Here is a 13,247-nt window from a genome sequence, read left to right on the forward strand (position 1 = left end):
AGATTTTATTTATTTATTCATTCATGAGAGACAGAAAAAGAGAGAGAGAGGCAGAGACACAGGCAGAGAGAGAAGCAGGTCCCACGCAGGGAGCCCAATGGGGGACTCGATCCTAGGTCTCCAGGGCCACACCCTGGGCCAAAGGCGGCACTACAGCACTGAGCCACCCGGGCTGCCTCATATCATGACTTTAAAGAAACCTACGCAGTGGCTCCATTTACCCCTGCTTGATCAATACTGCCAGACTGAGCTAATTTGTTTTTCAGATCAGCTTGCTCTGGAATTGGAATATTGAGAGGATCCCCTTTGAGACACAGTCCTGTGAAATCCTCCAAGGGGCCACCCTGATGGTGAGAAGAAACACACCTCTCTGTAAGATCTACCGAACGTCTGAAGTGACAGAGTCCAGAGTCAGAGGGGTTGACTTGTTTCATCTCTGGGACCTCATTACTCTCTTTTCCCTGTTTTATCAGAGAGCCTATGTGTTCCCCCACTTTCCTCCCACTGCCATGACTGCTTCATCTGGGCACAGGGAACAGAGAGCTGCAGCTGTACGGGCTCCAAGGTCTGTGCCCTCGATTGTATTCATTCTGCCACCTGAAAACACATGTCCTTCTTCCACATGACCATGCTCATTCCGAAGAGTTTTCTGGTTTGACAATAAGTAAATAGTCTTTTCTTTCTAGACCCATGTCCTTCTTTATTTTATTATTATTATTTTTTAAAGATTTTATTTATTTATTCATGAGACACACACACACACACACACACACACACACACAGAGGCAGAGACACAGGCAGAGGGAGAAGCAGGCTCAATGCAGGGAGGCCGATGTGGGACTCGATCCTGGGTCTCGAGGATCACACCCTGGGCTGCAGGTGGCGCTAAACCGCTGCACCACTGGGGCTGCCCCCCACGTCCTTCTTTAAAACAGAATCCTGTGAACATAGGTTGAAATTAAGAAATTAAGGCTGGGGAAGGTGATAAGATGCAGAGAAAGCTTGGAGGCCGTCCCTCTGGCGTTCTAGCTGCTACCTGCCTTTGCTGTTTGTCATATGGAACCAGGTCACTGCCCAAAGAGCAGCTGGCTTTGGTTTAACCTGTGTTTTTCCAAGGAAGCTCTGGCTTGGAACAAACATTCCTGCGGTGGCTGGAATCATGAGGGGGCAGGAGGCTGGGACCAGACTGCCTCTTTGGGAGTGTCCTTGCCGAGGAGTGAGGTGACCACAGCTCTGTGACCTCCCCCGGGGAGCAGGGCATGAGCTGTGTCCGAGTATCTGTGCGTGTCAGCTGTCACGGTCAACTGTGTGGATGACCGAGGAATCACGTTTATCACAAAATTTATGACACAATTCTCGGGGCTTGTGCCACAAACATAAATCACGTGTCAGTTTCAAATGCTGATAAGAATGTCCATAGGTCATGCATGAGGTTTTTTTTTTTTTAATTGAACTTACTTATTTAACCAATATTATCCACCTGTATTACATAACTGAACATGCATATTTGCACTTACAGTGTTTATAATTCAAAGTCAACATCATAACTCAAGATAAAATATGACCCTGGGCTAGAGAAACACTGGTTGATGATATGAATGCTTTTAAAAGATTTCTAAGGCACTTCTCACTGAGGCATGTTGGAATTTCAACTTTGGTGTGACGTTGGTAAAGAACTCTGTAGGTTTCTGTTTAAATGCTCTGCAGCCAGAATCAGAGAGACTTTAAATGGCTTGCTCTTGACCAACATTCCAGAATATTTTTTTTTAAATTCATGACATAGAAGCATGGAATGTTGGGGCTGTAACAATCTCTTGGGGGGGGGGCATGCCTCATTTCACAAGTGCATGACCCAAAACCCAAAGGAGGGCAGGTGACTCACAGAAGCCTCCAAAAATGAGGGTGCAGAATGCCTGGCAGTGGGGTCACCATAAAAATGAGGGTGCAGAATGCCTGGCAGTGGGGTCACCATTTGTACAGGAAGATGTGGGCCTCTGCTGGCCTCATATATAACATTTGGACAGCTTGGACCCCCACCTCCACCCCCAAACTCTGTTATTCTCAAAGATCCTTTTCTCATACCTAGAAATTTCTCTCTCATAGTTGGTCAACATCCAGTTACTTCCTAGGAATTCTGGGTGGAGAAAAATCTGTCAGAAGATCCATCATCACAAGCAGCTTTGATTATTATATTTAGCTAATGTGGTCCTGCTCTGAAACCACCTGTATCAAAATGGGGCAATGGCAAGGTGCCCGGATGGTGGAAATAGGACCTTCTGTGTGTGCACCAGATGGTCTGGTGAACAAATATTTGTTTTTGAGATTCTGTATCCTGATGAACAGTTTTTAAAAATCAACAAAGTATTAAAGCCATTTGGGGAGCAAAGGACCCCTGTAAATCTGTACCATATAGTTTCATGACAACACTCCAAAGGAAAGGTTATCTCCCCAAATTAAATTAAATTAAATTAAATCCTGGAAATGTCATCTTTTTTCCCTTCTGTATTTCATTGAAAGCAAAATAGAAGCAAATTAGTAATAGAAGTATTTTTTTAAAGCATACATAAAGCTTTGGAATCTGAAGTACATTTCTGAGAAAAGGATATGAAAATAATTTCTCAAAGCAGCACGTTTGAGGAAATACCCATCTTTAAGATTTTAAGAAGCACTTGAAGGAGTCATTATCAGAATAATATCAAAAATCATTAATTGCAATCATCTCCCACCAGTTGGTGGTGTGACCAGTTGGTGGTGTGACCACTTTGAAAACTCTCTTGGGCTTTAGTTTCTTTGTTTCTAAGATTAGAGCTTAAATCAATGACTCCTAAGTCACTTCCATGTCTAAGACTGCACACTAGCAAGGAAAGCTGTCTGTTTTATATATAATCTGAGGAACATTGATATAAAGAAGCAAAGGAAAGCTGTGAGGAGCAGAGGATGCATTTGAGGACAGACTATATCCCCCAGTTGATGTGATTTGATTTGTTTCAGTTGAGTTCAAATCTTTTCATGCTAGGAGCGCTGTGCTTTTGTCTCTATCAGGGGATGCCAGTGAGGTCTCAGTTCCATTGTGAGCTAGGAAAGCCACACCAGCTTACAGGCAGGGCTTGAGCTCCTCCAGTCTTGTTGACTTCACAGAAATATCTGATTCAATTTCCTTGCTCCTTACCACAAGGGATTTTGACATGGTTGCAGGATGCACTGTACTTCTCTAAGGATCAGATGCTTGCTTGCTCCTCTATCTCCCGGGAAGACTCTCCCATCCCCAGAAGAGTTTATTTCCTAGTTAGCAACAATGAAAACAGCACACAAATAGTCTCCATAGCCTCACCAACTTCCTTCCTTCAAAGTACAATTATTTTCAGAAGACAGCGAAATGTCCGAAGAGAAGCACAGTTAGTTATGGGAACTGGTTTCCCAAGCAGTGTACTCTGCCTTCTTGCCTTGCGGGGCCATCTTCAGCTAAGCAGAGTGAGCAAGCTCCCCTCACATGCCCTGAGCTTACAGGAAGCTTTGTACTTAATTGGGAATGGGTGAGTAGGGACCAGGTGATGTGGAAATCCCTGCCGGTGGCTAGAAAGACCAAGCCATAGGAACAGGAAAAGAAAGAGAAACCAAAGAAATATATCAAAGCAAATGGAGCTAATACAGAGAACAAAAGAACACTTTTTTTGTGTGTAAAAAGAAAACCCCCTACTATTTTGTATTTTCAGAGATTCGATATATACTGCTTCTGCTAAGCAAGAAAAAGGTTTAACAAGAAAAGGGGCAATCAGAGAATAAGAAAAAGCTTTTAAAATACAAAAAGAAATTGTTGAAATTCTTCAAAAATCAGAGAAGGGTACAGGGATAAAGTAGAGACCATCTCCTCAAGAGAATAAGAAAAAAGAGACAGGATATATAAGAGAAAAACCAAAAGACCTGAAGGAAGAATGTATGAAGTTCAATATGTGACTAGTAGGAGTCGAGAAAAGAAAATAGAGTGAAGTGATTATATAAAAAAGAGAGATTGAGAATTTTCCGGGATGAAAAGACAAACATGTTCAGTCCATTGATTTCAGCACCACAAGTGGGAAGACCTATGCCCAGATGCATTCTTGAGGAATGTCAGAAAACCGGGGCTGCAGAAAGGCGCTTCCTAGGAATAGGAACGGGTTTGAAATAAACTCTCTTCTGATCCACAGTGGATGCTAAAACACTCCCAGTTCTGACGGAAGATGACTTTGAACTGAAATTTCTTTACCCAGCCAAACTATCAAAGTGTAAAGTATGAAGGCAGGATGGAGAATGTTTCAGTTGTGTAAGGATTCCAAAATCTTCTGTAGCGGTGTTCTTTCATTGAGGGCTCTATCAGGTCAGTTCGTAGTCAAGCAAGGAAGGAAGACAGTGGGTCAAGGAGGCAGGGGATCCTTCCCCATGGGACGGAAGCCCCGGTGGTGCAGCACGAGAGCAGTCAGAGTCAGAGTCGAGGAGTGAGAGGCTGGAGAGTGCCTGAAGGGTATGCCTGGGGTAAGGAGGACTTGACCACAGAGCATGACTATTGGAGAATTTGAGGAAAAAAAGAAGAAATACGAAGAAGGCAAATCCTTGAAAGGCATTTGAAACTCCAGAGAGAGTGAAGAACAGTAGAATAAAAGAAAGTAAATCAAAGCAAACTATCTGGCTTCACATAAACATAATTTCCTGGTCTGGGGCAGATAGTCACTGCTGCTTCGTGACATTTGGAACCAGCCCTGCAGAGGAAGCCTGAATGTCTCCTGGGCTAGCAGGCAAGTGGCTCCTGCAGTAGAGAGTCAGGGTGTGTGGTTTACACCCTGAGGGAGTAAGAAGAGGTGTGCATTCCTCAGAGTTACAAGGGAAACTATAGGAAAACTAAAAATAGTGATGAACCTGGTTGGGAGCAGAGGTGGAGTACTTAAGTCTAACCCTCTGATTGCAGTGCATGAAATTGGTACATGATATGGAAATGGACAATTGAAGTAACACCGGCAGGAGTACATTTCCTAGAGATTCGGTGGTAACCCCAGAAGGGGGAATGCCAGAGAAGGTTTTTGGGAAGCAGGGGGCAGGGGCTGCTGCTCTGTGTAAGTCTTCTTGCACTATTCAAGTATTTCATACACATAGTGCATTAATGGGTAACAATTATAAAAATATATTCAGTAAATCAAAAAACAACAAGGAGACCTTGATGAGGTTGCCCCGGGCTAGGTAGATGAGCAGATGTGAGATCCTCTGCTCTATACTAGAGATACCCTTGGGATCTGAGTTTTGGACCAAATTTCACACCCTTTCTGTGTCCAGCCACTCTCTCCCCCTGCCTGGGAAGTTCCCACCCTTTATGGCCCACGTCCCAGGGATGCAGGCTGCTTCATTTTGCAGAAGACCATTAGTCCCCCAGGTCCAAGACTTGGACCTTCCTATCTCACCACGGGCCCTCCTGGGACACGGGCCTCATAGGCTTCTATTTTTAGCGTCCGACTGGGCTTATCACCCTTGCTTCAGAGTGAGGCGGAACCTACCCTACAGTGAAAGATTATTCCTTATGCAAGTGTTTTGTGGCTTTTTCATACTGAACATTCCCATTGACACACACACACAAACACACTCCCATCTACATACACACATGCTCTCTTACACTCCTTCACACAGATTCACAAATACCCGTATGCATACTCACACATTCACATATACACACATTCATGCCTACTCGCACATCATATCTACATACACACACTCACACACATTCATACCCTTAACACACTTTCACATGCACCCCCATACACGTGCATATCTAAGGTATCCCCAGGATCCCCCAGGGCATGACCTGAGGGGACTTTCCACAGTTGTGTCTCACTCCTATCTGAGGAAGCTGACACTGGGGCTCACCCGGACACCTGCATGCAGTGATTCATCAGCTGTGAGTCCTACAACCCCAGGGCTCACAAAGAGGTTCTGGAAAATTTGTGTGCGGAGAAACCACTGTCTCCACACAGAGGGATCCCATAAAGAAAGAAAGAAGTTAAGAAAGTGAATAAAAGAATGAGGCCGAAAAGCCGCAGCAAGTAATAATAAAAGGAAAAACAGGTTTCTAAAATTAATTACAGTAACATATGTAAAAATGCCTGCCATAGAGTGGGCTCCTTAATACTGTTAACTTAAAAAAAAAGTCCCTGTCCCCAATTTAGAATCTATAAATAGTGCTAAGCTTTGAGAAGTGTTAATTCACCCTCTCAAAGAATGGGAATTCATATGTCGTTCAAAAAATATGGACTTTTAAAAGCCAGCAATGATTACAGAAGCCAAAATAAAATATATACCTTAGATTATTGATCAGAGTGGTTTATGAGTTAAGTACAGAAGTCCTTGGAGAATTTAGTGGCCAGACATCTCTTCGTTCAATTTACTGTCATGATTATGCAAAAATAATGTTATTTATACTTTTAATCAGAGCCAAAGCTGGATAATTTCTGCAAAGATAATGCTCATGAAATATATTCTATTCAGATCAACAGACTAGAGATTAACATGTAAAGAGTAAAGGCTAAGAAATCGCAGCTCCTGGGTGATGATCCTCTTGCTGTGAATTCATATACATAATTCAACAGAGCAGACACCACAAATAGACCCATAACGCTATTTTTATGGTGGTTTTTAAAAAAGTAATTTTATACGGCTAACAAATTATTAGATCTTTATCTAAGATTCCGAAAAGGTATGGTACTGAAATGAGCCAATGTCCTACTCTTACCTACCAGGGTAACTACTGTGGAGAGTTTACAAGGCCTTGGGAATGTTGTCCTAGCAGGGAAGGTCCTGTCCCCTGTGGGGAGGTGTCCTGTCCCCTGGGGAGAGAGGGTCCTGTCCCCTGTAGGGAGGGGTCCTGTCCCCTGGGGGGTGCGGGTCCTGTCCCCTGGGGGGAGGTGTCTTGTCCCCTGGGAGGAGGTGTCCTGTCCCCTGGGGAGAGAGGGTCCTGTCCCCTGTAGGGAAGGGTTCTGTCCCCTGTAGGAAGGGGTCCTGTCCCCTGTGGGGAGGGAGTGCTATGATCCAGCCTTAGTGCCTGGGGCATGTTTCAGGTCCCACTGGTGAGAGGCAGGCAGCAGAGGACAGTAGGACGGGCTGTCTCCTTGAAGGCCTACCTACTTCCGATCGCTTTGTCTGCCATATGGCAGTTATTCACATGATAAGAATGGGCTTAAATGATAGGAATAAAAGTTGTGCGATATGAACCAAATAAGTAAGCATTCGAACCTGAGCAAGTCCTGCACTCAGCCATGGCCTGGCCATTCTTGCTGATGGGCAAGTTGACGCAAAACCCCACCTCTTGTGGTTCCTTAACATCCGATAGGTGGTGCAATATCACAGGCCCAAACACTCAAAGCTCCTACAGAAGTGATCCAGCTTGGGTGTGTCAGTTTGGAAGTCCTGCCGTGGACCCCACCTCCTCCTGGAATTCCAGGAGTGGCAATAAGAGCAGGGATGTTCAGGTCACAGTAGCAGGGAATGAACTCAGGACAGATTCTGGGACATCCTAAATGGCTTTGATATAAATGTGTGAGTCTTCTTCCCTCATACACTCACCCAACACCTGCCTTGCTGGACAGAACTGACTGACCTTGGGGGGAGGGACCCAGGCCTGTGTCAGCACCCAGTTTTTCTGCTTTTATAAAGTAACATGGTTGTGATGGTTAATTTTGTGCGTCACCTCATCTGGGCCATAGTACCCAGATATTTGATCAAACATTCTAGGTGCTTCTGTGAAAAGTATTTTTAGATGAGACTAACATTTAATTTAGTAGACTTTGAGTACAGCCATTCAAGTCCATAGTGTGGATGGGCCTGATCTAATCAGTTGAAGTTCTTAAGAGAAAAAGACCATTTTCAGAAGAAAAGGGAATTCTGTGAGCAAATGGCCTTTAGACTTGAACTACAGCACCAACTCTTCCCTGGTCTCCAGCCTATTGGTCAACCTGCAGAGTTTGGACTTGCTAGCTTATGCAACCTTGTGAACCAGTTCCTTAAGATAAACTATCTGTGTATGTGCTCATCATCATCTCTCACACTACCCATCGTCCTATCGGTTCTATTTCTCTGGAGAACCTTGACTGATACCATCATTGCAATGGTATAAACATAGGATATTATGTTGGGTCCGGTGCAGCACATGGGGGTTAAATTCGTTTGTATTTTTTAAGAGAAATGTATAAATGACACACAGGTCATTCATACTGAAACAGACTAACTGTCCCTCTATTGGATTGGATTCTGCTGCTAAATGAGATGACTGCACCCTTAGGGATTCAGGCACGTTAGGATTTGGAACTATGTAAGGAGAATGTGGAGCTGGGTTCCTGGTTCACAGGTGATCCTCAGGATATCTTTGCCACGTGGCCTCATGCCACTTTTCAGAGGAGAAAACTGAGGGTTAGTCAGAGAGGCTGAACTCCTTGCCTTGGGTCCTAATTAGAAGGCGACAGAGGGAGGGTCCCGGGCCTGTTGCTTCCCCTTGCGTGCTGCTGCGTCAGATCCGCAGCAAGGATGTCCTCACACAGTGTGGCTATCACCCGCACAAAGACCTCTCAACCCTGCTGATGAGAAGAGTCCATAGCTAAGAGGTAAGGAGTATTGCGTGTGCCTGCAGCAGACATTGGGATCCACGTATCTTGTGTTCCACTGCCGCGACTTTGGGGAGGGCAAGACTCTATCATGTGCTCTCCAACCTGAGACACTTGTCAGGACCAACACGCAGCTGAGTGAGACTCAGGGACAACCAGGGTGAGTTGGGCTCTCCTGGACCAATGAGAAGGTATGCTTCTTCCAACTTAGGGGGTATTAACCGGCATGTAAGGCCGTGGTGTGGATGGTACCCCGGGTAGATTTTGCAATAACGGCCGGATTACTGTCACTAACCCTTAGTTCATCCTTATAAAGAATGACGCATCCCCCTTGCTGCCGCATTTCCACCCAGAGCAGCCCCTGGGAGGAGTGTGCACTCCCCTCACCGGGTGTGGCTGGGCCGTGGACCATGCTCTGGTCACTAGGATGTGAGTGGCCAGACATTTGCCATGGCTGAGCAGAGGCTCTGCACATGATCCTGTGGTTTGGCTCAGGCCCTGCAGCTCCTGTCTTCCACCAGAGGAACAGCATGTCCCAGGACGTGCTACCTTATTAGCAGTTGTGCCAAGCTGAGCCCGAAAGAACTGAATGTTGCCGTGGCTGCCCCGTGGCCACCTCATGTCTCACTAGCAGGGAGTAACTGTTTCTGGTGCAAGCCACTGAGATATTGAGGCCGCTTAGTGCCACAGCAGAAGCTGACAAATACAAATCATTTTGTTGAAAGTCTTGTGTTTTCCATGATACACTCTGTCAATGATCTCCCACAAGCAATGAGGGGCTGACTGATGTCACGTACCCTACTCTCACACCCTTGGATTCTACCCTCTAGGTGTCACACGGATGCCAGTGGGGGCAGGTACGAAGGTAGGTACGGTCTTAGCGGGGTCCTCTGCTGGAGACTGCCCTCCCCCCAACCCTGCAGGGCTCAGCTGTGATTGTCCTTCAGCTGGTGAGCAGAGAACGGGACCGAATGCCGGGAGTGTGGTGCACAGAACCTATGGCACACATGGGACAGGGCCCCTGCAGGGCTGCAGGAGGAGCCTCTGGGCAGAAGTCCCCCAGCCAGCTCCTAAGCCCAGAAGCCCTGCTCTGTCTTGCTCTGGAAGGCTTGGCCCCTGCAGAGACACGGATGGCGGGGGAAGCTGCCTACAGCTCTAGTGCTCTACCTCTGCTCAGGGCTGCCCAGCAGCGTGGGTGCCACCGGCACCCACCTTTCTCCCTCCTGGACTCAGTTTCCAATTGATATCTCATGTGAGTGCTTTCCATGGGTAGGACAGTGTCTCCGGCAGGAAGTATGGGAATTATGACTCCAGCTTTCCAGCCTCTGTGCAAGAGGGCGGCAGACTGTCTGCACAGAGGTCCACCTCGTTTCTCTTTCTCTGGGGATCGCTTCCTCTTCCACTCTCATTCTTTCTTCGATGCTGCAATTACATATGGTGGGGCACTCCGGCCGGCGTGCAAAACTAAGCTACTCCCTCCTTCTCTGCACTTCCACACACAAAGCATCTTGGATTAGCAAGGCTCTAGCTGGGTTTCTCAAGAGGGCACTTTTAGTCTCCTGGGGGGGACAACCCTTCGTTGCGTGGGACAGTCTCATGGTTATTAGCATGCCCAGTCCCCCCACCCACTGTGTGCTCACAGTGTTCCCCTGATAGTGGAATCCTGCTCCCCCACAAAGATACTCCAGTTCTTGGAAGTGTATGTTAGGTTGTCCGGCAAGGGGAATTAAGATAGCAGATGGGATTAAGGTTGCTAATCCGTGGACCTCACAACAGGGGGAGTAGCTCTGACTCCCTAGGGGGGCTCGGTGTCATCACTGGGTCCTCAGATGTGAGAGCAGGAGGCAGGAGGCTCAGAGGCGGGGACAGAGACGTGAGGACGGAAGCAGGGGTGATGTGGCTGCTGGCTCTGAAGCCAGGGGACGAGCCAGAAGCTCAGGAATGAGGGCAGCCTCTGCAAGCTGGAAAGGGCAAGGCTTCAAGTTCTGCCCTGGAGTTTCCAGAAGGAATGCAGCCCCGCTGACACCTTGGTTTTGGCCCCATAAAATTCATGTCAGAATGCTGACCTCCAGAATTTAAGAAAAAAAGTCTGTGTTGTTTTGAGCCACTGTATTTGCAGCAACAGGAGGCGACAATGGTTCCCCAGGTGCAGTGATGGCTCCACGCCCCATCACATTTCCCCACAGTCCCCAGGTGACTACCAACCCTGAAAAGGAGCCATTTTATTCAGTGTGGAGAAGGTAAAGAAGCAGAATTTTTTGAATTGCCTGCCTTTCTCTCTTCCTGAGCTTGCATACGTCACTTCTTCCCCCAGGGAGAGGAATTTCTCCTCCGGACCAGGTGCCTCTGCTTCACCAAAGACAAGGCTCTGCATCCTTTAAAGAGTTATTCTGGGAATAATGAATATGAAGACCCTGACAGCTGGCATAGTGTTTGGTTGTAACTGCTCCTTCTGGCTCTCTACACTTCCATTCCAAGATTCGAGAGACATGACCAGCAGCATAAACTCAAGCAACAAATATGTATTGAGTGCCAACTTTTTGCTAGGCCTGTAAATGCTGACACAGGTAGCCTGCCTGCCTCCAAGCCTCACTTGGAGAAGACAGTTGGAGTGGTGTGCACCCCCATATCCTCGCTCACTACCTGGTTAGCTTGCCTGCACTGACGCTGGATCTCAGTTATCCTTCCTGAGGCTCCTACTCGGCCTCAGTGTATTTTGGGGATTTTTAAGGAGTATCCTATGTGCACTGACAAATCCAGGACACTACCTGACCTTTCTGCTCTGAGTACGGACAGTGTCACTTACAAATTTTCCCTACTAGAATGTAAGCTACCAGGGGGCAGGAACTTTGGTAGACATTTCCCCCTTGCCCTAGGGTGAGAGATGAGAATGTGGTAAAAACGAATAAGAGATTCCATATCTCTCTGCCTATGATGGTTAATTTTATGTGTTAACCTGATGGCGAAGGGATGCCCGAATAGCTGGTAAGACGTTATGACTTAGTGTGTCTGTGAGGGTGTCTCCAGAAGAGACTAGTATGTGAATTGGTAGCCTGAGGAAAGATCACCTTCATCAATGTGGGTGGGTATTACCCAAGCTGTTGAGGGTCTAAATAGGCCAAAAAATGTAGAACAAGGGCAAATTTGCTCTCTGCTTGAGCTGAGACATCCTTTTTCTGCCCTGTGACATCAACTCCTCTGATTCTTGAGCCTTCAGGCTCAAACCAGGACTCACATTTGTGGCTCTTCTGATTCTCAGTCTTTTAGACAAGGCCTGAATCACCCCACCAGCCAGGCCTCCAGCTTGCAGATAAAACGACATGGGAGCGCTCAGCCTCTGTAATTGCATGAGCCAATTCCCTATAATAAATCTCTATATCTATACATTTCCCATTAGTTCTGTTTCTCTGGAGAGCCCTGACAGATGCACTGCCTTGCCCTGGGGCTCACTGCCTTGTGTAGTGACGCAGGTTGGGTCTCTGGTCATCAGAACTGCACAGCTCCCCATCCTCTGGCCATACCCACAGGTAAAATTCCAGCTCTATCTTCCTTCCAACAAGGACTTGAACAAAGCTTTCCTGCCAGGGTCCTGCTTAGAGCAAGGTATTGGTGGGAGTCAGGGTACATGTTGGATTTGTCAAGGCTCTGAGATTCCAGCCACATGTCACCACTTATCCTCAACCCCTTAGAAGCGTACACTTAATGAACAGGAATTGATAAGAGGGATCTTGAAAGTGTCTCTGCCAATGGCCCATTCTGATGAGTCATCCTGGCCAGTCTTCGTGCTGGGCTGAGGCTACTGAGAAACACTTTTCATTAGTGTTGGAAGGACTGTTGTCCCTGGGGCTGATCTAGGTAGAAGGGGCAGAGTACCTGTGTTTGGGTGTGATATTAGAGTGCCATCAGGATCTGATGTCCAAGGGAAGCCTCAGAAGCAGCATTTCAACAGCCAAAGTGTTGGGTTTTCAGGTCAACTAGTACTGGAGGAGTCATTCATTCATTCATTCATTCAGTAAACATTTGTTGAACATTGTTGTTCACAGAGCTCATTGCTACAGAACCAGAAGAAAAATGACTCTTTGTCCTGGAGACACTCACAAGGGAGATACCTCAATGGCTGTCTATGCTATAAATGATTCTATGATAATTGTTACAGATCTTGAGTGCTTAACAGGGGCCACTGTGTTAAGCACTGTAGTTCCATCATCTCATTTATAACTCCTGGGAACCCTAGAATCTGACAACCCTCATTCTATAGATGAGACAACAAGTACAAGAGGGGAAGTGATTTGCCCAATATCACATGAGCGGTCAATGGTGGAACCATGATTTAAACCCACGTGCCTTAGTACAAAGTTAAGATGCTGTAATGAAGGGATACCAAATTTCATACAACAGCTGAGGATTATCCAGTGGATATGGTATTCCAGGTGTTTTACATTTATTACTTTATTTGATTCTTACAACAATCTGAGGTGTCACACATACTCTTAATCTACCTGGTGTGGTGACAAGAAATCTGAGGCACAGCAAGTTAGATGACTTGCCCAAGGTCATACAGTGATTGTGTGGCAGAGCTGGAATTTGAATTCCAAAAGTGAACCTCCAAATCGCTGCTATAAATATTATGCTATA

The sequence above is a fragment of the Canis aureus genome, chromosome 31 (genome assembly GCF_053574225.1).
Source record: "Canis aureus isolate CA01 chromosome 31, VMU_Caureus_v.1.0, whole genome shotgun sequence".
In the NCBI taxonomy this organism is placed as follows: Eukaryota; Metazoa; Chordata; class Mammalia; order Carnivora; family Canidae; genus Canis; species Canis aureus.